The sequence below is a fragment of the Ictidomys tridecemlineatus genome, chromosome 5 (assembly GCF_052094955.1).
Source record: "Ictidomys tridecemlineatus isolate mIctTri1 chromosome 5, mIctTri1.hap1, whole genome shotgun sequence".
Classification (NCBI taxonomy): Eukaryota; Metazoa; Chordata; class Mammalia; order Rodentia; family Sciuridae; genus Ictidomys; species Ictidomys tridecemlineatus.
The window spans coordinates 162,538,305-162,558,654 of NC_135481.1; the positions used below are offsets into that span (position 1 = coordinate 162,538,305).

General features: G+C 35.9%; 1 protein-coding gene across 9 annotated transcripts in view; it reads right to left on the bottom strand.

Moving 5' to 3' along the window:
• Macrod2 (mono-ADP ribosylhydrolase 2) overlaps positions 1-20,350 on the bottom strand; it is a 1,956,002-nt gene that overhangs the window by 1,633,066 nt on the left and 302,586 nt on the right. The gene's annotated exons all lie outside the window — the stretch shown is intronic.

The following is a 20,350-nucleotide window of genomic DNA, read 5'->3' on the forward strand; positions in this document are numbered from 1 at the left end:
ATAAGGTATATGAAAACTGTACAATGTTCTACAAAATGCATTACCACTATTATGGTTAAGAAAAGTCGGCCATGTGTTCCAAGAGGTTTGCAAGGTGTTGCTACTTCTACTATTCTGCTGACTCAGAGCTCTTCAACTGTGAAATTTTAGTCATTATTCATTTGCTAGCTTAACAGTGTTTCACGATAATTTTTCTTTTGACTTCCTGTTATGGAGAATGGCTGTTTTCTAGGACCATTGCATTTGACTATATTCCAATTTCATAAGCACGGAAAATTTAATACATGCTTTAATACTGATTACTTCACCTGCAATAAATTAGAAACATGTTTTATACTAGCAAATACACAGAGCATCAAGAGGATAAAAGCTAATTTTTTACCTTGGCTTGTTATGAAATCTAAACACATAGAGAGATACATAGATAGTTGTAGTTAAAGATGTAAGCGAGGGGCAAAGACAATAAGACCACCTCTCCACCTCAGAAGGCATTAAATTGTACACATATTTCCATATGTCCCAAACTAAATGTTCACAATTTTTACTGATAAACTCCAACTCTTGCACTAATAGAAAATCATAGGGAGAAAAAAAAGACAATCCTAAATAAATAGCATGTAGATTTAACAAAAATGCAAGTGGGAAAGCTAGGTGAAAAATAAAAGTAGAAGGAAAAAAATCACTCCCATGTTGAATGTTTGACCACAAAAAAAAAAAATGTTTTTAAACACAGTCACTTGTCACTGCATAAAATCACTGCACTTACACTCTTATTCCCTATTAAAAACAACACTCTAACTTTTGACAAGGATGATTTGCCATATAATTTATATCAGTACCCCTGAACCAAAGGTACTAGTAAAAAAAAAAAATACTAACTACACTTCCTGACTAAAGTAGACTTTACAGCTACATGCCAACATGACAGTTTTCATGAGGCATCTAAACAAATCCACATACTGTACAGTACCTACAGATTGGATGTTGAAGGAACCATCCACCACTGAATTTACTTTAATATTAGTTCACCCGCTGTTGAAAACAATAGTGGCATTTAAAATTATAATTTCTTTCTCCTATTTAGCATGATTAGCAAATCTTCATTTACCAAGGTCTTAGATTCACAATTACTGTCCTTTTGGTTTGGGACTTTTGGTCAAATTAGGAAAAACAAACACATACTTATCAACAACATTAAGAATTTCAAAGTTCTCTAAAAGCCAATGACTTATTGAATGGTTTCTATTTTATAAATAGCAGAAGCCTTGCCTTCATTAATTGTGTTGTCTAGAGTTTTAGGACATAACCATAATCTACTGAGAGTTTATTGCTTCTGAAGTACAGAGGAAGAAGCAATTATATCTATTTGGATGGATCACCAAGACTTCATAAATAAGGTAAAATTAGGATTAGGTGTTGAAGGGTAAGAAGGAATAACACGAAAGCAAGAACAGCGGATCTGACAATAAAAAGAAAATAATTAACAAAATCACAAAGACAGAAAAATGGACAGTGTTTCTCAAACCCTGCTTTGATCAAAATCACTTAGGAAGGTTTTTACTAAGACACTCAGGCCTCAATACAGACTTACTAAATTAAAATCTCTCAGGTTAACTATGGGCATTTATATTTTTTAAAATTCCAAAGACAATTTTGATACTGTTAAAGACCATTGATGTAGGAGATGTTCCGAGAAAGGCCAAAAGTCCAGTTGAAATACAAGTAAGGAAGTTAAGACAAGAAATGGGCTGGGGCTATAGATCAGTGGCAGAGTGCTTGCCTAGCACATGTGAGTCATTGGGTTTGATACTTAGCACCTCATAAAAAATAAACAATTAAAATAAAGGATGCTGTCCATCTACAAATACAATTTTTTAAAAAAAGACTGGAAATGATATGTCAGGCTCTGTAGTATATTGAATCCCAAGCTAAGAAGTCTGCATTTATATTCTTCACCAAGGCTTTGTGAGTACCTGGATCAATAAGCAATGCACTTTAGTAACATTTTGTAGAAATAAAAAATACACAGAAGAATGCAGAGAAAATCTGGAAGCAAATAGACAAGCTAAAAGGCTATGCAATATTTCAAGTAAAGGAAATAAGGGCTTGAATAGTGCATTGACAGTGCTGTGGAGTTAGGAAAAGGAAGGACAGTCCTTCCTAATGTCCCAAAGATAAAGGAAGGAAGGAAGGAAGGAAGGGGAAGGGAGAAAGGAAGGGGAAGGGAGGAAGAAAGTCAGAGAAAGAAAGGCATACTTAAAAGATATAGGAAAGAGTAGAATGTTGAAGATGATGAACATTTTCAGCACAGGTAAGTAGAATGCTGGTGAAGCAACAAAGATTGAAGATGGGAGAAGCAGACTTCAGAGTATTTTGTACATACATATTAGGTATGAATGAGTGATGTGTGCACATTACAGGTTTACATTTGCTAATTATGAATAATAGTGCCCACTTTTAACCCTCAGTAGTGACCTAGTTTGGATGATTAAAATCATCTAAGGGATTCAAAATACTTTTATGTTATCCCTCACATGTGCTAGGCAAGCACTCTGCCACTGATCTATAGCCCCAGCCCCATTTCTTGTCTTAACTTCCTTACTTGTATTTCAACTGGACTTTTGGCCTTTCTCGGAACATCTCCTACATCAATGGTCTTTAACAGTATCAAAATGTCTCTTAATAGGTCAAAATAAAGTCTGAAGACAGAAGCTCAGCCTTAAGGAAGAGAATTCATATCAAAGAGGTTGTTATTAAAGTTGAGAGGGTAGATGAGACAACCAATAGGAAGAGAGGAGAAAAAAGAGATGAGGTAAAGGACATCTACCAGTAGGGTAAAAGAGGGAGAGTAATTCAAAACAACAAATTAACAAAGGACGGGTTATAGAAGGAGAAAAATTGTGGTGGGAAGAAAACAGAACCAATTCAAGAAATAAAAAGTATTTTAAAAAGATGTCAAAAATATAGTCCTGATGCGATCATAGCATAAGACACTACTGAACATAAAAAGAAAGAAAAAAAAAAGAATACCCTCAGGAGATTATAAAGGCAGTATTTGCAGAGTAATAAGGCAAAAGCCTGTGGGGTATTAAGGCTAATGGGAGATAAAGAAAGCAGAAAACAATGATTAAAACTACTCTTTCAAGATCTAGGAAGGTGAAGAGGTCATAGTACGTCATGAGGAGACACAAGGTAGATAAAAAGAAAGTGAATACAGAAAGGAGATTTATTGATCTCAGGAATAAGATTGGTTGTACAGATAGGAATCTACAAAGAGGAGAGGCAGCTTATTTAATAAAAGAAAAGAAAACCGAGAGGCTCAAGAGGTGGGGGATCCAAGTCATGCCTGCAATTCTAAGACAAAGTAAAGGCTGTGACAAAGAAATTATAGTTTTGGTAAAAATTAATAGTAAAGAGGAAAAAATCAGAGAGAAAGATTTGGTATGAAGTTAAGGTTTGTAATACAGGCCCTAAGAAAGATGAAGAAATGTCCCAAAGATAAAGAGGTTGGATAAGATAATGGAATTAGGTGAGCAGATGGAAAAGGAAGGACATTCCTTTTTTGAATAAGGTAACAAATACAGTCAGTTCTTTCATGGCTGGGGAAAACATTTTTGAGAATCTCTACCTACATTCCATACTCCACCCCTCCCTTAGGTTCATTAAATACTGGTAGTAAGAGATGGAGCAGATAACAAGGAAGATGTCATCCTCAGGGAACAGATATCAATTCTGCAAGGTTGTAGAAAGATTTAGAAGAAAAATTTTAATCACAGAAAATTGGAACTCAAAAGAAAAAGGTTATAATGGGCCCATGAGAAGTAATTAGAAGATAGATTAGACAAGAGGTCATACTTGCATATGGAAAAGAACAAGAAACAAGAAAGCAGAGCAGGAGAGGGCATTTCATCTAGGATGTTAACAGAAGATCACAGACAAAAGGAGATAGATCATTGGAAGTCAGCAGAACCTCCTGTATACTAGAGGCATTCTGAATAGATGGAAGAGAAAAACTAAAATAACCTAATTAACCTTGCTCTATTCTTTGAACATCAAAAAAATTAAATTCAACTTTTTCTCAAAATACACACTGAAAAAGTGTTCCACCTATGAAAACTTTTACCCAGTCTTTCCCACAAGTATCATAGGATTTCTGGTGAAGGGATAAGCAAATCACATTATGTACCCATCCCACTCCCTACTTTTATATTACATGGGTAGAATGAGATTAGAAATGAACTTGAGGTCTCCCTTGAAGATTTTTTATTTTTTTCTTTAAGAAGTTTCAAAAGAAAGCATGCAGCCACAGGGTGTGGAAGTTGGGGATAATGGGATTTTACAGACTGATTGTGTTCAAGCATAAAAGCAGTGCTTCTTTTTTAATGCCAGCTGCCTAGAGGAGAGGGAGGGCAGTCTAGACAATTACTACCCAAAGTAATTACCCTCGAATGTATACTAGGGTTCTGATTATTCTGACATTACAAAGCGGAGGCTAGTTCATAGCTACATTCCTTTAGAAAGCATGCAGTCACTGCTGGAATTCCATATTTTAGTTTTCTTGATATGGAGACCAGTGTTACTGTATTATTCCAGAAAAGTCTTGGTAAAACAAAAACCTAAGAAAACTCTCTCTTATTAAAATAAATTCCAAAGATATTGGTGGCATTTTATACATACAATGGGTTTAATAGGTGCCTGGTGATTAGGGTGCCACGGCTACTGACACTACCTTTCATTGAGGACTTGTTAAGTATTTTATATATTTCATTGTCATTTAATTCACACATGGTAAAGATAGGAATTACTATTCTTATTTTTCAGATGACTTTTAAAAGTCAAAGATATGTTATTCATTCAACATTTAACAATGGTTTATTGGGCACCTACTCAATAACTATGCTTAGGACTGGTATACAGCAGTAAACCAAAAAGACATGGAGATTATAGTTTGGAGAGTACAGGAATTCAGATAGTAAACAAAACCTAAATTAATATAAAATGAAAATTTGTGATAGTGCCATGATAGAGAAAAACATGGTTCTCTGAATGAGCACAACAGGATAATATATTGAGATTAAATAGCTAAGGAGAAATCTAAGATCTCATGGATAAAGAATCAGCTGTGTGAGGAATGAGAAGAATAGTATTCTGAACACAGGAAACAGGAATGTGTTAAAAGTTTCAAAAAGGGAATCATATTAGTGTGTTTAAGAATTGAAAGAATGTCTCATGCACAGTAAGCAAGATACAGGAGAGATCAACGAAGCAAGCCTGGGAAGGAGACTAGACTTCATTGTAGTTTAAGAGAAAAGTCACGGGAGGGTTTTTTAACAGGAAAGGGAAAGAGCAGGAAGAGAAAAAAAGGAGGAAGATAAAGAGAATGAAAAAGAGAAGGAAGTCCTCAGTCTGCAGGAATCACACTTTCAGATTTCAACTGTAATAAATAATTCCTGCTATTGTGTGGAGAAGAATTAGTACAGAATGATGGTAGTAAGTAGAGAGAGGAGAAAAAATGTTCAATATACTTTGAAACTGTAATGGAATCCTTCTTACATTTGTATAGTTAGTAAGCAGTGCTACAAGTAGTCTACTTCTTAAGTGTGAGCCCTTCACCATTCTCTTACATATACAGTAAAAAGAAATACTTCAGTAACTTTAAAAGATAAGTTTTAGTCAAAACAAAATCCTTTTACTAAGATAGTAACTAGAAGATATTTTCAGGATTAAATCTCAAAACACTTTGTTGGCAAATGTAGCTTTCTCTTTCAAGGTTTACAGACCTTTGTACTACGATGCTGAATGATAACTTCTGGTTATCATTAGTAAATGGCTATAAACTACCTTATAACATTTGTCTTATAGTTTTCAGTCTTTTAAAACTCAGAGTTGGTAGACAAATCTTAATGTATGGGTTCACTACAATACTGCTTCATGATCACTTTGTGTCTTCTAAGGATCATCTTATAACAGAGGGGAAAAGTACCAGGTCTCCTATGGCTTTGTGTGAATTTGAGAAATATGAGAGTACACTGCCAAGTTTACCAAGGAAAAGAATGCCAAAATTGTTTTTTTTCAATAATATTTTGAAAAAAATAATAACCTCTGAATTACTGAAATGCTTTATTCAGAGTGTATGTACCACACATACATGAAGACAGATAGGTATTAAAGATCTATACCAAGTACATAATTTTAGCCAACATGTCATAGAATCTTGTGTTTTAAAAGGTTTCACCAATTTTGGTGATGCATACTAATTATTAAATCAAAATCATAATCACTTTATTATCTATCATAAGAATATAATGTTGGAGGGTTATTATTGAACTGTAATTAGTTTACATTTAAAAATTTACAATAGGGGATGGGGTTGTGGCTTGGAGGGAGAGCACTCATCTTGCATGCATGAGGCACTGGGTTGCATCCTCAGCACCACAAAAAATAAAATAAAGATATTGTATCCACCTATAACTAAAAAATAAATATAAAAAATACAATAGAAAAACAAGCAGCTAATCTATGGCTCACAATATTTTTGTAATCATTGAGCTAACTACAGGTTCATCATACTTACAATGTGAGAATTAAATGCTACATTGATTGTTATTATTATTGAATATACTTGATATTTTACTCATGGGTTATTATCCATCACTACCATTAAAATGCAAACTCCATGAAGACAGAGAATTATTTTTACTCCTATTTTAGTAAATTTCATAAACTTATGGAGCCATACTTAGCATCTAGTTGACACATAAAATCATTGTTGGATGTAGGAATAAAAAGTAAATGAACTTCAAACAATTATATAACTGTCATCTGAAAAAACCTTGGTGGAAGTTCTCTATAAACTGCAGAGCTTTCTACAGATGTAGAATATTCTTACTAACTTCATAATAAATAGCATAGACAATTTACCAAACATCTCACATCTGTTATCTCCTTTACTTGTAACTGAAGAAAGAAACTGAAGATCAAATATGCTGAGGGCCATTACCAAGTAGGAATGACACATCGAAATTTCCTTGCCAAGCGTACCCCATGCTGCTTAGAGGACATTCGATGGGACATTGCATGCATGCTTTAATAAGGTGACCTTGCTCAAGGACCAAGGCGGATCCGGGTTTAGAGCTGATCAGGTTTGAGGAAGTAACCGGCTCCTTGAGTTTAAGGCGTTGCCAGTTTAAGATAATGGGTTTTAGGGAAGTTAGAGATTGAAGATTATTGCTGGGATTAGGGTGTTCCTGCTGCTTGTTCCCATTGAGTTCTCGTGAGATTAAAATGGAATTTGGAGAGAGCCTCGTGGAGTAGGTGAATTGTGCGGGAGACGGCAGAACGCGTTTGTCCCTGGACCTGTGTGGAGGCGGTGTGAGAGCTGGAATAAAGAATTGCTGTTTGAACCTACAAAGGTGTGTGGTGGCTCGTGATTCAAATGCCAAAGCCGATGAGATAATCTTTGTATGGTAAAGTAAAAAGTTGTAAAATGCCAAAGCCAATGTCTCGGCTTGGCACCAGAATCACGAGCCACCACACACCTTTGTAGGTTCAAACAGCAATTCTTTATTCCAGCTCTCACACCGCCTCCACACAGGTCCAGGGACAAACGCGTTCTGCCTTCTCCGCACAATTCACCTACTCCACGAGGCTCTCTCCAAATTCCATTTTAATCTCACGAGAACTCAATGGGAACAAGCAGCAGGAACACCCTAATCCCAGCAATAATCTTCAATCTCTAACTTCCCTAAAACCCATTATCTTAAACTGGCAACGCCTTAAACTCAAGGAGCCGGTTACTTCCTCAAACCTGATCAGCTCTAAACCCGGATCCGCCTTGGTCCTTGAGCAAGGTCACCTTATTAAAGCATGCATGCAATGTCCCATCGAATGTCCTCTAAGCAGCATGGGGTACGCTTGGCAAGGAAATTTCGATGTGTCATTCCTACTTGGTAATGGCCCTCAGCACAAATAGATATTGCAGCTTTCTTAGTATAAAAAAGTAAAAACAGTACAATGAGAATTCCAACTAATAAGGTGATTCCAAATCCAGGTATTTTAACTCCAGGTCACCTTCCTTTCTGTGTTGCTCTCTTTGTTTTGACTGGCTGACACCAAGTGTGCAAAACAAAATACAATGAACACTCTATTAAACCACATGTACAATTGATATTTGAGGTGCTGACTAAGAGCATTTCTTTGAATTAAAGAGATCTGGGTTTGCATCCAGTTTCTGCCACTTATTTGGAGTATGCCTTGGGCAATAAGCTAAACTTTCTAAGTCTTAGTTTCACCTTCTATAAAATAGGATAATAATAGTGCCTTTTTAATTGTGTAGAATAAATTATATATTTCAAGTAGAGCATTTAACTCTTACCTGGATCATAGGGAATGCCCAATAAATTTTATTTTTACCTTTATGATAAAGAAACAATTTTCTGGATCTGACATTAAAACTGACATTTGAAAACAGTGTGACAAAAAATAGTAAGTAGAGAAACAAGATCAACAGGCTTTGTCGGCTTTCCTGTTTCCCCTCTATACCATGCACTAATTTTACAGAGGCAAATGCTAACAAAGGCATATTTCTCTTTCACCCTAACACAGGACAGTGCCCATTATATTTCTCTGCTATCTTCCCCTAAAAGAGCAAGTGGGAATGTCAAATGCTAGAAAGGAAAAGAAATAAAGATTTCTTTTTAAAGATTATCTTAAACGTTTTAGAAATTAAGAAGTTTTCTTTGCATTGTTGTTAATAAGTCCTTGTTTGTTTGTTTGAAATGAATAACTATCTAGGTGATTATTTCTTTGTTTGTCTTTCTTATTTTTGTTTTGCTTTCAATGGTGAGGAATGAACTCTGGGCCTCCTACACACTTGTACACTGGGCATGTTCTCTACCACTGACCAACATCCCAGTCCTAGATGATTACTTGTTAAATCTGAGTCAGAATTACTAAAATGTATCCAGTGTATAAGCACCAGGGACATTGTTTCAGATGAATTAGCTACTGATGGTGGGAAAGATAAAGTGTTAACAGCCAGGTACCTGTCTCAGGCAACTATAGTCTTCTGTAAGTATAAAAGTAAATTGCAATACCCAGGCTATTTCCTTCTAGGTGTGAATCCAAATTAGCATGTCCTTGCTTTAGAAAGGAGGGAGAACTAATTTCTGTTTTTTTCATGAGTTTAAACTTATTTCATAGTTTATCAATTGCTGATCTTTTCCAGCTACAGGAACTCAGTTAACATGTTTCTACCTCTATGAATATTGACTAGTGTCCTTAAAGGGTTAGCCTGAGTGAAAAATCAGGCTTCAATGTGTATTATAGTGCAATGGAAGTGAACCTAGAAGAAGTGCACTACTTCACAAACAACGTTAAACATTTCCTTCCCCAGACAGATTTCACTCACTCATCTCCAATTCTTCACCCTTCCTTAGAAATCCCAGCAGAGATAGTAGTAGGAGCCATAAAAAACAAACAAACAAACAAACAACAACAACAACAACAAAAAAAAAAAACACTTCACTTTCACTTGGGAAGAAATAACAAGGAAAAAAAACAGTTCAAACTAAATTGTTAATAAATATGTGAAAGTGAATTGATCTGTCATTTCAAAGTTAAAAGAAAAATGTTACATGTGACAAAACAAATATTTAATGATCAAATGAAGGAAAATGAAACTATCAAATGGTCACAAAATGCTTAAGTATTTGTGAAGTAAAGACTTTCCTTTAATATTAAGAAATATAGGGTTAAGAATACCTTGAAAGTATGTCAATCCTTTTTTTTCCTCTCCTTCAACCAGTTGGTAATAGATAAGAGTAACCAATTCATTCTTTTAAAATCTAAGACAAGGAATTCTAATGTATTTTAGAATCTCTGCTAAAATAAGCATTATTTAATGTAGACATTAAATTTTTATACAGTTACCTTCCAGAACCCCACCACCACCACCAGTAACTACTACTATCAATAGGAAATACAGAAGGATGACAAGATATTGGCATATTCAAACATGTCATTCTTGCATGTAGGGTTGAGTGGTTAAGAAAACAAGGTTCTGGAATTGAGCCAACCTAGTTTCAAAACACACTGGTTCTACCACTTACTTGCAGGATAACTCTGGGAAAATTATTTATTCTCTCTGAACCTGCCTTTCTTAATACTGTGTGTGTGTGTGTGTGTGTGTGTGTGTGTGTGTGTGTGTGTGTGTGTAGTGCTGGGGATTGAACCCAGGGCTTGTGCACATGACCCAAATATTCTACCAACTGAGCTATATTCCCAGCCTACTACTTTCTTAATATTACAAGATTAGTAAATGAATTAAAGTACATGAAGTACTTAGTATAGCCTGATAATATAGTAAGGCATAGTATTTGGTGATTTTTGACAACATTTTGCAGGATTAATAGTGTGAGTTCTAAAATGTGGCTTCTTAGGTTCAAATCCAAGCTTTCCATTGGTTACTGACTTGACTTGGTAAAAATTATTTTACCTCTCTATATTAATATTAGTAAATACATAAAAATGATTAAGATAGTATATTGTACATGGTAAATAGTCAAAAAGCAATAAGTTTAAATGTTACTTAAACTGAAGGCTTATGGAAGCTGAAATTTAAAGAGAATATCAGAAATTTTCTCTTCTGATATTTTAATTGATGATAGCATTAAAAATAAATCAATACCATCAACCCAATTCACATTCATAAATCTTTCATATAACACCAATATGTAATTATGTATAGATCATACTCCTAGTGAAGTCTCACTAGTTTTAAGTTTCCCAGACTTGCCTGATGATACAGATCACCAAGAGATTGTAACTGAGCAGGTTTGGGGTGGGGCTTGGAATCTATGTATAATCAGCTTCCCAGGCTAGTCCTATGGGTAGGCAAGCTTGGAATCGCTGGGCTAGTTGAACTTTTGCCCAACCATAGAACCTGAGAAAAATATCTAGCAGTCACACCCACCTAAGAGAATTATTGTTTTATAAGTATTGTGTCATGGAAATAGGAATACTAAAAAATATTTCTTTATTCAAAACACATTTTACTGAATATTTATCAGTACCAAATACTGGTTGAGGGACAACCGGGCATACATTAAAGCAAAACTCAAACTCAACAAATCAGTCTATAAAGGTTAATTGGAAAGTAAATATACTCTTTTTTTTTTTTTTTTTTTTAAACAGGGATTGAACCCAGGGGCACTTAACCATTGAGCCACATTCCCAGCCCTTTTTATGTTTTGTTTTGTGACAGGGTCTTGCTAAATTGCTTAGGGCCTCACTAAATGGCTAAGGCTGACTTTCAACTTGCAATCCTCCTGCCTCAGCCTCTTAGCAGCTGGGATTACAGGCATGCACCACCACACTGGGTTTGTAAATAAAAAATAAAATTACTGGGGGCTGGGGTTGTAGCTCAGTTGTAGAGCACTTGCCAAGTACATGCGAGGCACTGGGTTCAATCCTCAGCACCGTATAAAAATAAAATAAACAAAACAATGGTATAGTATCCCTTTACTAAAAAAAAAAGTATAAAAAAATGAAATTACTGGAAGGGTCAAAATGGCAAGCAGAGAGAAAGAGCATCATTGACGAAGATACACATAATTATATGTCACCATTAGTCCTTAGGAGTTCAGAAAGAATGTAGATAAGTATTCTGGTGACCAAGATGTCTTGTTCTTTGAGAAATCTATTATAGTTATTTATGACAATGCTACCATTACTAAAGAGCTAAAAATGCTAATAATTTAGAATATCCAAATAACAAATTCAATGCAAAATTTTTAAGGGTATAATCATTATTTTCCCTTGATCCTTCTGAATATTAGCATTTAGAAACAAAATATGGTTGGAGTAAAATTAGCACAAATGTGGATTTGATTTTTTTCAAGAAAAAGATAAAATGAGTTTTCATTCCTCCAAGACCCATGTTCACCCCACAAATAGACCACATATATGTTCAAACTATTAGTAGTAAGGGAATCTAGAATCTAGTAGGAACACAAGCAAAACAATGATATGAATTAATTCTTGTTCAATGATGCCAAAATAACATTAATATCATTCTATTGAATAAAGAAAAATTATAAGATACAGTATAGGAAATTTCTAAACTTTTTCCAGTGTAGTTCATTATTAATTTCAAATTAATTTCATTATTTATCAATAATGATAAATAAACTGGTACATAAAAAAATTTATGTACCAGTTTATTTATCATTGTTTATTTATATAGTCATTACAGTTTAAGATCCAAGGTAATACAATGAAATCATTAGGTATAACAGTAAATTCACTAGGTAATTGTCAGTAATCTCTTAGTCAGAGAATTTCTAGCTCTATGCATAAATTTAGAATAAAATGAACTTAAGTGTAATTATCATAGTTATTCAAATAGTATTAGTCCATAGGCACATAGTTTAAATAAAACATATAATAGGTATTACTTAAAATATGACCTTCAGGAACAAAATTTCAGGTTTTTCAGTTATCAACAGGCCCAAGAATTAAGAAAACAAAAGGCCACTTAGGACTATTATAACTACTCCTGACAGGTTATTGGTGTAGTGGATAGATAGACTTCTTTTTCTATTTTTTCTGACTTTACAAATTTCCTAATAAGAATGCACTACATTTTTTTCTATGACTAAGAAAATTTTTTTCTTGATTTCAGGAAGTTATCTGAAGGCCCAATTTTTTTTTGAATATGTATAGCAATTATAGCAAGGCCATATATAATTATTTTTCCTTGAAGTTGTTGAATCATTCTCCCTCAAAGAAAAACTGTCTTAGGTTCTCTTCATTTGTCTAATAAAAAATAATTCAAGAAAAAAAATAAAAAAGAGTGAAATTCTATATATTATTTCCAAATGTAGATCTTCTAAAGGATGCTAAGTGATGATATTAATAGCTTCACTGGTAGGGATGAAAAAAATCCTGTTCATCTGCTATGTGATCCAAAGACACATAAGTGAAAGCTGGAAAATAAAGAATGCTTATCCTTTCCTAAAAAGAAAAGAGCCATTGGAATGTGGACATAAACACTGAATGGGCTTTTATTACTCATCCATTACCCTTTCCACCTCCAATTTCCTTCTCCCCGCATCTTTATTTTATTTTTTCCTATTCTGTTTTTTCCTTAAGCATGTCTCCACAACCAGTTCCTTAGAAGACACTCAAAGGCATTGCCATTCTCAATGATGCCACTATGAATTTAAAAAGGGACAAATGTAGTCAGACACTGGAATATGTGAAGGAAATCTATGAAGCCTTCCATTCAGACAAACATGGCTATTTCCTAACTTAAATTGATTTGTTAAAAGTATACTAGATTGCATTTATGAGAAAGATTTAGTTATTTCTCCTTGAGCCTTTTTCCAATCTTCTTGAGTACCATGCTAATTCAATCAGTCCAGTTTCCCTGATTTAAAGCCATTTTAGAAGGCAGTAAGGATCCAAAAGGGCAAGGAACTCACAGTGAGTCTTTAAAAATAACAACACTCTCATAGAAAGGCATCCACCAAAGTGAGTTCAATACAATGATCTGGGCAAAGTCAGAAGATGTACACCATTTTAATCCAGTGGCTTTAGCTACTAAAGATTCAGATTCCTGAATCTTTAGTAGCTGGACACAGTGGCACATGCCTGTAATCCCAGCAGCTCCAGAGGCTGAGGCAAAATAACCAAGAGTTCAAAGCCACCCTCAGTAACTTAGCAAGGCCCTAACCAACTCAATGAGGTCCTGTCTCTAAATAAAATATAAAAAGGGCTGGGAATATAGCTCAGTGGTTGAGTGCCCCTGGAGTTAATCCCTGAATACCCCTTACCAAAAAAAAAAAAAAAAAAAATTGAGATTCCATTGCTGCCTGTAAGACTTCAACTGACATAAGACTTCAGCTGACATACTCTTCAAAGAATCCACACAAGAGAACCCACCAATGCCTAGTGACAGAGCTTTCTGAGATTTTCAACCTGGAACCTATTTGTTTAGGGTTTATACAATGAATAAACAACTTAAGAGACTAATAACATAAATGCCATTACTATGTTCCAATCTAGAATTTTTTATTACAGCAAGTTTAGCTCTGGGCAAGCTGCCACAATCAGCATATTGTGATAACGAATACACTCACTGAATTTTCTTTCTAAGCAGTGTACAGCACTTGAGTTGTTCCTGAGAATTCATGAAACAACTATAATCAACAAATTATAGTTGGAACAGCTAGATATAACATTAACGATTTTCCTGCCTTAATTGTCAAAAAAAAAATTGCTTGCTTTCCAAATGAATACTACCAACTCTAACTTTTAGTAAGATCACCCAAACTAGTTCAATTGACATGACAATTAATCCCAACCTTTTCACTACCATAACACGCTCTGGGATTATAACTCAATTTCTAGAAAAGAAAAAACTAGAAATGGATGCAGATGATGAAATAATTTACCAAAATGTACAACCAGAAACAAAGTTAAATGAGAGAAAATTGCTGATTTTTTTACCCGCAAGTTTAAAAGATCATTGATAATGCTGAAGGTTCTTTCTGAGTATATGGTAAAATATGGCTTACTAATTGGAGTGTATTTGCAAAGTTGGAAAATCTATTTTCTTCCCAGTTCACTATTTTGTAATATTTTGATACATAAACTTACTGATCTTAAATTTCATAACTCTAAAGGTGCTCAATAATAGTTATACTAGACCATGCCCAAAGGGTATTATTTCTCAAAACAATGAAAATAACTGAAAAATTAATCAAATTTTTATTTAAAGTGAATAAAGTTCATAGCATCCTGAATAAATTCATGCACTCATATTAGAAAAAAAGTAATGAGTGATTACTATGTGCATGGTGGTAAATCTTGGACAATATATAAATTAAAAATACAGATATTTTCAAGAAGCCATTGACCTAGTAAAAGATGGTGGGGGAAAAAACAATAAATGCATCAATGTGAAAAAAAATGCCCCAATAGAGAAACATATACATGACTACACAAAAAAGAAGAGTTACCTGAATCTAACTGGAAGAATACAAGAAATTTGGGGATTTGAATGTGAAGATACTCTATGAGTAATTATAAATATAGGTATTTAATAAAAGTATCTAATCCAAGGTAAAGATTCAGAATAATTAGAGTATCAGTGATCACTGAAGTCATAGACATACACCAGAGAGGTCTGGAAGATTATGAGGGGAAAAAACAGGTAAAATGGAATTTTGGGCAACAAAGAGAAATTTCCCAAAAAGAATAAGAAAAAGAATAGCTGCTCCAATTTTCTAAATATTTGAGTTCCTTGGAATTCTGTTTTAGGCCCTCTTCTCTCTAAATAATGTACAGTTCCAGGATCTAATCAATTCTTTGGTCCCAGTTGTCACTGATACTATGTCACTGGCTTTTAAATCTGTATTCATGCACTAATTTTCATTTCTAAACTTCACAACAGAATTAGGAAAGAAGGATGTCATAGAATCCAAGAAAGAAGAGAATTTCAAAGGAAGTCATCAATATTCCCATGTATAGAGGGAAAGCAAAGAAAGATAAATAATAAAACATGTCCGTTGGATTTAGAAAGAATATATCACTATTGACCTCTGACCACTTTTGAATGCATTAGGTACAAAAAAGGGACAGACTATCCTTCCAAGGAGTTTGACAATGAGGAAAAAAGAGATAAGACAAAAGTTATGGAAGAGAGAAAGAAAACAAGAGACAGGAGAGAATATTAGTTTTAAATGGGAGAAACATTATAGGTTTATGTTGAAGAAAAATACTTCTCCTGGTCCACTCTTTGCTGCTATAATAGAATATCAAAGGCTAGGTAATTTATAAAGAAAATAGATTTAGGCGATCAGGTGGAATCCCACCAGCCAAGCCCGCACCGACCCCCGGGCTGAGTACGGGAGTTTAGACGGGGAAGGAAGCGGTACAGTCCCATCCCCCACAGCGGACACTCCACCAAGGGAATCAGCAGTCAGCATCTTGAACAGCTGATATATCCACCGCCATTCTCCGACAGATCTCAACAACAAAACAGGTGTGTGGCACTCAGCCCATCCCCCATACATCGGGAACTCGCATAAATTCTCTCCTAGGCTTGCCGGGGGAGGGAGAATCAGAGTGAGCCTGCATAAAGACTAGGGGGGAACTAGAGGCACCTGACCTGCAACCCCCCCTACCCACCTGCAGCCAAAACGAAACCTGTCTAGCTAGAGCTGGGGGAGGGGCAAGCAGGAAAAATCCAAAGGACAGAGTGCCTGGGATCCCAATCGCCAACTGTGGGACCCCGGAGATCCAGGCCCACTGATTCGTGCGGCCTGCCCTGCAGCTACAGAAGGCGTGGCGCCCCAGGGAAGCCATTAATTAGCAAGCAGGGAGAGGCTCGGCTGCGATCAGGTGGAATCCCACCAGCCAAGCCCGCACTGACCCCCGGGCTGAGTACGGGAGTTTAGACGGGGAAGGAAGCGGTACAGTCCCATCCCCCACAGCGGACACTCCACCAAGGGAATCAGCAGTCAGCATCTTGAACAGCTGATATATCCACCGCCATTCTCCGACAGATCTCAACAACAAAACAGGTGTGTGGCACTCAGCCCATCCCCCATACATCGGGAACTCGCATAAATTCTCTCCTAGGCTTGCCGGGGGAGGGAGAATCAGAGTGAGCCTGCATAAAGACTAGGGGGGAACTAGAGGCACCTGACCTGCAACCCCCCCTACCCATCTGCAGCCAAAACGAAACCTGTCTAGCTAGAGCTGGGGGAGGGGCAAGCAGGAAAAATCCAAAGGACAGAGTGCCTGGGATCCCAATCGCCAACTGTGGGACCCCGGAGATCCAGGCCCACTGATTCGTGCGGCCTGCCCTGCGGCTACAGAAGGCTAGCAGGAGAAACCAGGAGGCTAGAGGCAAGGCCCTCGAGACTGGGCAGCTGGAAATTGCAGGCCTGCCGGCGACAGTTCACCCACTGCCCGCATAGCTGGGCGGTAGGAGAACACCCGGCCGCAGGTGACCGATCACCCGCCCTCGGCCTGTGATACTGGGCGGCTAGAGATGGCCTGCCTGCCGCGACTGGGAGCTGAAATCAAACAGAGACAGTCCAGTCACACCACCTCATCAGGATACCCAGGCAAGGAACTGGGGCCGGTCATAGCAAAGTAGTGTCGTCACTGGAGCTCGGACTTCGGATCTTCCTTCACAGTGGAATCCACGTCAGCAGGCATAGTTTAACAACACTAAGGAGAGGCATCAGAGTAATACAGAACCAAAACAAATCTATAGAAGAGAGTAGAAACACGACAATCAAATAGAGCTGGAAAGCAACGGGGACAACATGAGAAAACAAGGGAAAAAAGGAGTACAAACAATGCAAGACAACTTAATTCTACAAGAGGACATAGAAACATCAGAAGCAGGGATAGGGAAAGAACTCAAGGCATACCTAACTCAAATGGAAAGGAATATTAGAGAAGACATGAGACAGCAAGTCCAAGCAATAAAAATATATTTTGAAAATGAATTAAACAAACAAATTCAAATGGCAAAGAACGAGCTCTACCAGGAGATAGAGATCTTAAAAAAGAATCAAAATATAATCCTAGAATTGCAGGAGACTATAAACCAAATTAAAAACTCAAACGAGAATATTACAAATAGACTTGATCAAGTAGAAGTCAGAACATCAGATAATGAAGACAAGGTTTATCAACTTGAAAAGAGTATAGTCAACACAGAAAAGATGCTTAAATCCCATGAGCAATCTATTCAAGAGATATGGGATGTCATTAAAAAACCAAATTTGAGAGTCATCGGGATAGAAGAAGGCACAGAGATTCAAACCAAAGGAATGGACAGCATATTAAATGAAATAATTGTAGAAAACTTCCCAGAGATGAAAGATGGAATGGATTGCCAAATCCTGGAAGCCTACAGGACCCCAAACATTCAAAACTATAATAGACCAACTCCAAGACACATAATTATGAAGATAGCCAACATACAGGACAAGGAGAGAATATTAAAAGCTACCAGAGAAAAGAGACAGATTACATTCAGGGGTAAACCAATTAGGTTAACGACTGATTTCTCAGCACAGACTTTGAAAGCGAGAAGATCCTGGAACAATGTATTTCAAACGCTGAAAAATAATGGATTTCAACCAAGAATACTGTATCCAGCAAAATTGAGCTTCAGATTTGACAACGAAATTAAAATCTTTCACGATAAACAAAAGCTAAAAGAATTTGCAGCAAGAAAACCAGCACTGCAAAGCATTCTGAGCAATATACTACAAGAAGAGGAATTGAAAAATAGTGCCCAAAACTAACAACAAGAGGTATCTCAGTAAAGGAGGAGGAAAATAACCAAAAAAGTAAAACTAGCCAAACTAAAATAAATAAATAAAGAAGCATGACTGGAAGTACAAATCATATCTCAATTGTAACTTTAAATGTTAATGGCCTAAACTCACCAATCAAGAGACATAGGCTAGCAACCTGGATCAAAAAAACAAATCCAACAATATGCTGCCGTCAGGAGACTCATATGATAGGAAAAGACATACACAGGCTGAAGGTAAAAGGTTGGGAAAAATCATACCACTCACATGGCCCTCGGAAGCAAGCAGGAGTGGCCATACTCATATCAAATAAAATCAACTTCAAACCTAAGTTAATTAAGAAGGATAAAGAAGGACACTATATACTGTTAAAAGGGACCATCCACCAACAAGACATAACAATTATCAATTTGTATGCACCAAACAATGGAGCTGCAACGTTCATAAAACAAACTCTCCTCAAGTTCAAGAGTCAAATAGACCATAACACAATAATTACGGGTGACTTCAACACACCGCTCTCGCCATTAGACAGATCCTCTAGACAAAAGCTGAATAAAGAAACTATAGAACTCAACAGCACAATCAATAACCTAGACCTAACTGACATATATAAAATATACCAACCATCATCAAGTGGATACACGTTCTTCTCAGCAGCACATGGATCCTACTCAAAAATAGACCATATATTATGCCATAAGGCAAATCTTAGTAAATATAAAAGTGTGGAGATAATACCATGCACCATATCTGACCATAATGGAATGAAATTGGAAATCAATGATAAAAAAAGGAAGGAAAAATCCTACACCACATGGAAAATGAACAATATGTTATTGAATGATCAATGGGTTACAGAAGACATAAAGGAAGAGATAAAAAAATTCTTAGAGTCAAATGATAATACAGACACAACATACCGGAATCTATGGGACACAATGAAAGCAGTTTTAAGAGGGAAATTCATATCCTGGAGTTCTTTCATCAAAAAAAGAAAAAACCAACAAATAAATGAACTCACACTACACCTCAAAAACCTAGAAAAGGAAGAACAAAACAACAGCAATTGTAGTAGAAGACAAGAAATAATTAAAATTAGAGCAGAAATAAACGAAATTGAAACAAAAAAAACCATTGAAAAAATTGATAAAACTAAAAGTTGGTTCTTTGAAAAAATAAATAAGATAGACAAGCCCTTAGCTATGCTAACAAAAAGAAGAAGAGAGAGAACTCAAATTACTAATATACGGGATGAAAAAGGCAATATCACAACAGACACTACAGAAATACAGAAGATAATTAGAAAATATTTTGAAACCCTATATTCTAATAAAATAGAAGATAGCGAGGATATCGATAAATTTCTTAAGGCATATGATTTGCCCAGATTGAGACAGGAAGACACACACAATTTAAACAGACCAATAACAAAGGAAGAAATAGAAGAAGCCATCCAAAGTCTACCAACCAAGAAAAGCCCTGGACCTGATGGGTATACAGCGGAGTTCTACAAAACCTTCAAAGAAGAACTAATACCAATACTTTTCAAACTATTTCAAGAAATAGAAAAAGAAGGAGCTCTTCCAAATTCATTCTATGAGGCCAACATCACCCTGATCCCAAAACCAGACAAAGACACTTCAAAGAAAGAAAACTACAGACCAATATCTCTAATGAACTTGGATGCAAAAATTCTCAATAAAATTCTGGTGAATCGAATACAAAAACATATCAGAAAACTTGTGCACCATGATCAAGTAGGATTCATCCCTGGGATGCAAGGCTGGTTCAATATACGGAAATCAATACATGCTATTCACCACATCAATAGGCTTAAAGACAAGAACCATATGATCATCTCGATAGATGCAGAAAAAGCATTTGACAAAATACAACATCCCTTTATGTTCAAAACATTAGAAAAACTAGGGATATCAGGAACTTACCTCAACATTGTAAAAGCTATATATGCTAAACCTCAGGCTAGCATCATCCTAAAC